At 29.4% G+C, this 4,947-nt stretch overlaps 1 long non-coding RNA gene across 1 annotated transcript; it reads left to right on the plus strand.

Annotated features, from left to right (window-relative positions):
• The first annotated feature begins 287 nt into the window (after window positions 1–287).
• Window positions 288–2,322, plus strand: LOC107991627 (uncharacterized). Its single transcript, XR_001763835.2, has 2 exons — window positions 288–1,783; window positions 1,988–2,322. It is a non-coding gene; the product is annotated as an uncharacterized LOC107991627 (long non-coding RNA).
• The last annotated feature ends 2,625 nt before the right edge of the window (window positions 2,323–4,947 follow it).

The raw sequence follows: 4,947 nt of genomic DNA on the forward strand, positions 1-4,947 counted from the left end.
CTTTAGGAAAAATAATTATTTCCCGATATGTTCAATTTAATGAATAAGATTTTCCATCCTCATCAGTCTTTTCTAATTCTTCCAATAAAAAACATTCTATAGTCAACCCACCATTACCTTTGTCAATGCACCCCAATTTTACCCATTCCCCACTGAATTCATCATTTTCCTCTTTAAATTCGAATGTGTCCAATTCAATTTTCTCAAATCCCAACCCATTATCTCCGTGCAATACTCCAAATAAAACCACCTATTCTCCACCGACTAATCAAGGTCCAATTATTTCTTCTCATCGTGCCTACTCAAACCCAAGTCCATCGGCCCACTATCCTACATTCCTACAGGACCAATCCCCTACTTCGCCGTCGGCCCACCTTTCACCCTACCTTATTTCTTCACCGATTGCCTCTTTCTCACTAAACCCATCTAATCTAAATGCAGCCGACACCTCTCATCTTTCCTCCTCCTCCTCTTCTTCTTCAACAAGTTCTTTATCGATCTTCCATCCAGACACCTTAGCCATAAACTCCCGCTCAAATACCATCTCTTTACCCTCTCATCCTATGACAACTCGGGCTAAAGTGAATATATTCAATCAAAAAATCCTTCTCTCCACATCTTTGATTGACTGGTCATTAATGGAACCTACGAGGGTTAAGGATGCTTTGGCTACTCCCTCTTGGAAACACTCGATGAATGAGGAGTATAATTCTCTAGTAAAAAATCAAACATGGCACCTAATTCCACCATCTTCAGATTTAAATGTGATTGGCAGTAAGTGGGTATTTTGAATTAGAATTAAGAGGAATTCAAATGGGACGATCCAACGGTATAAGGCACGTCTTGTTTCCAAGGGATTTCATCAAAACCCGGGTGTTGATTTCTTTGAAACATTCAATCCGGTGGTTAAAGCTACGATAACACGAGTAGTCCTCAGCTTAGCAGTTTCGAAAGGTTGGTATTTAAGACAGCTTGACTTTCATAATGCTTTTCATAATGGCAGTTTAGCAGAGGATGTCTACATGATTCAGCCTTCCGGGTATATTAATTCTACTTTTCCCAACTATGTCTGCAAATTGGATAAAGCGATATATGGTTTGAAACAAACACCTCGTGCTTGGAATACTGCTCTCACCAATGAACTGTTGAGGCTTGGTTTCCTTAACTCAAAATCTAATTCCTCTCTTTTTATCTTCAGAAAGCATAATTCTGTCATTCTTTTTCTGGTTTATGTGGATGATGTGATAGTTACGGGCAATAATTTTGTTGAACTTGGTAGATTGATAATCATGTTGGATGCTAAATTTGCTTTAAAAGACCTTGGGCCTCTGCACTATTTTCTTGAATTTCAGATCTAATATCTTGAGTCTGAGTTTATTATGAATCAAGAAAAATATGTTAATGACTTATTACGTAAGCTTCAACACTGACTTAAAACCAACACTGTCCCCAAGTGTTCTAGGCAAGCATCTATCCATTACTGATGGCACACCTTTAGAGGACCCATTTTTATATCAAAGTACTCTTGGGGCTCTTTAATATCTCACTAATACTCGTCCTGATATATCCTATATAGTAAATCATCTTAGTCAATTTTTGTAGAAACCTATTGATCTTCATTGGCAGGTTGTTAAACGGGCACTTCGATATATCAGTGGTACTAAGCATTATGGCCTTTTATTTCAACCAAATATTGACTTGTCTATAACTGCTTTCTCTGATGCCGACTGGGCTTCAAGTATTGATGATCGCAAGTCAGTTGCTGCATACTATGTATTTGTAGGTAATAATTTGGTTTCTTGGTCCTCAAAAAACAAAGTGTTGTAGCTTGTTCAAGCACCGAATCTGAGCACATTGAAATAGATGTGCATTTTGTTCATAATCAAGTTTTTCACAGTGCACTTGAAGTTCGATATATACCTTCATAAGATCAATTGGCAGATTGTCTTACTAAGCCTCTCACTCATTCTCATTTTCATTGTTTAAGGTCCAAACTTGGGGTAATTGAATTATCCTCTCGTTTGAGGGAGAATATTAGAGAGGTCGCCACACAATCAATACACATGGATCCTCAGCAAATGCCACCTCAACATCCTCATAGAATTATCATAAAATTCTAGAACACTCAAATGGTTAAAAATTGGTTGGAGGAATATTTCCTCAACCAATGTCATGCTTACACTTGTATAAATTGTATTGGGTCTTTCCAATTATTTTATTATTTTCCTTTCCATCATTATAGGATTTACCACCGTAAAAATTTGTCCTTATCTTCATTCATTAATACACAAGAGAAAAGACAAAAATATTATCTCATCTAAATCTCTCCTCCTTTTTCTCTAACAGTACTTTTTATAATTATTTCAATTAGAAGGGAAAAAAATATATAAACAGTTCTATCATTTTAACAAATAATTCTTTTGCCAAAAATCATATAAAAGTTCTTAAAATAACAAAATTGTCTTCTTACTTTTAGAAAAGAATTATTGAATTGTTAGATTCAACTTAAAAAAAAAAACGTAATGGCCTAGAAAAATTCTCTACGGAAAAAAACTAAAGACTTCTGCTGAAGTTCTCAAATTTTGGAAACTTGAACATTGAAACCCAAAAGGTTTAAAAACTTTAAGCTCTTGTTAAAGTTTCATTTTAGGAATTAAATTTATGTAAAATTTTGGTCGAACAATATTAATTTTATAAATTAATTTTCGTTTTCTGATTCTTGTTTTCTATTTCTATTTTTCCTTTTTTTAGAAACATACGAGTTTCATAGTTGTTCTTGTTTTTTATTTCTAAGATTTTAGATACATTTCAAAAAGGGAGACAATATCAAAGTATAGCTTCTTTCTATTTTTATTTTACCAATCTCATAAGTAAATATTATAAACTTTGATGTGTTGGTATTAGACACCCATGCAATTGTCTTCCTTCAACTACTCTTGTGTTTGAAACTTTGAATCCCACCTGCAGATTTTTCTTTTACATTTTCGATCTGTTTTTTATTCATTTTTTCATTTTTAAGAATATGTTTTTTTATTGCATTATAATTCCCCATTTTTAATAAATTCCATCTCCCAAGATAGATACTTCTATATTTGTTCTATCTATAACAATTCCCCTTTGTTTTTCTTTTCCTTTTATACTTGTTTCCATATTTTATAGTGTATACATTTTCTTTACTAACTTTTTCTATTTACAAGTTAATTATAATATATCTATATCTTATTTTAATTTAATTTTGAATTTTCAAATTCTCTCATTTTTAGATTTATATTTTATCTTAATTTTCAAAAGAGGATTTTTAAAAATAGAAAAATTGTCAAACTATTTATATTTCAGAAAGCAAAACCATTAAAAGAAAAAATTCATTACACTTTATTTTTCCATCAAATGTAAATATTTTGTCAAATATTCTATTTTTTATGATTATCTTTTTCAAAAAATATATACTAATTTTTTTATTTTAACTTTTGAGTATTAAATTTTGCAATATGGGTGTTTATACAACATTTTGATTGTAATATTGTTTAGTAGATGATGAGTATAATTTTGCAATATATTAATGTTGTTGGTTAAAATCATTCATTTAGCTTAACTTTAATATTTTATACAATTATATAATGCAACTTTTGATAATATCTTTTTCGATGTTTAATGTATAACATAACATATCTTCCTTTTTTATTATGATATTGTTATACAAAAAGAAAAAAAGAAAAGAAAAAAAAAAGAAGAAACAAGAAACAATTTTCATTCAAATTTATGCTTATATTTCTTTTTTTTCTAAAAAAAAACAAGAAACATGTGAATAATAATCAAGCATAGTAAATTTTTTTTTTTTTGTTATAATAAATACGAAACAGAAAACGAAAAACATGAAACATGAAATATGAAACAGGAATATTAATTTTCTTGTAAAATAAGATTAAAAAATTATATAAACATCTTATTTGTTTCGTTTAAATCTAAAAAAAGTGGATCTACCCTCTTAAATATAAAAATAAGGAAAACAACATAGAGAAAATTATGACTTTTGTGAAATTCAAAATTAAAAAAAAAAAAAAAAAAAAAAAAAAAAAAAAAAAAGAGCTATGTATGTTTTTTGTTTGAAGAATGAATTATAAAAAGAAAAAAAGAATTGATCGATTAAAAATTAAGAAAGAAACAAATAATAAAAATTGTATAGGGTTTGTCTTTTGAGGAGACTAAATTGAATTCTACAAACAAGAATGCCATGTTTTTTCACTAATACTTTCAAAAAAGTGCCTTATTACTACTAATCTTCTTGAATTTTTGTGTATTCTCTTTTTCCCATTACACATATATTTTTTTTTTTTTGGTAATACCTATATTTTCCTTTTAATTGTTTACATTACATGTGAAAAAAAAAATTCCCATATCAATAAATGTGTGGGTTAAAAAAACTAAACTTGTCCAAATCCAAACTAAATAATTAAACTGAATCCACCACTATAGACTAGTCTTAGTAGCAAGACCAAGGAGCATATGAATTCCTATAGTTTAAAGCTGGAGAGTAACCAATGGGGGTTAACGACGTTGATTTGGTGCAAAAAAAATGCAGAATATTTAACAAAAGAATGAATTAGTTTATGCTTAACAATAATTCTATATACACAACAAATAATAGGTTACTAAAGTTTGAAAAAGAAATGATATTAAGAAAAATAAGATCAAATTATACACAATCGGATGAAACCATTTTATACAAGTTGCACATAGATAATATCGTATCATTATTCATTCTCCTCTCATTTAGCCCAAAATAACAACAAATAATTAAACCTTCAAAGTAATTAAATAAAGTAACAATAATGGCTAAAACAGTATATAGATTTTTAAGCATATGCAATTAGAAGACTCTATGTTGGAATAACAAAACCTCCATTTTGTTGGACTTGAAAATAACCAAAAAACTCAATGGAAAAAACA

The sequence above is a fragment of the Cucumis melo genome, chromosome 9, assembly GCF_025177605.1.
Source record: "Cucumis melo cultivar AY chromosome 9, USDA_Cmelo_AY_1.0, whole genome shotgun sequence".
Lineage (NCBI taxonomy): Eukaryota > Viridiplantae > Streptophyta > Magnoliopsida > Cucurbitales > Cucurbitaceae > Cucumis > Cucumis melo.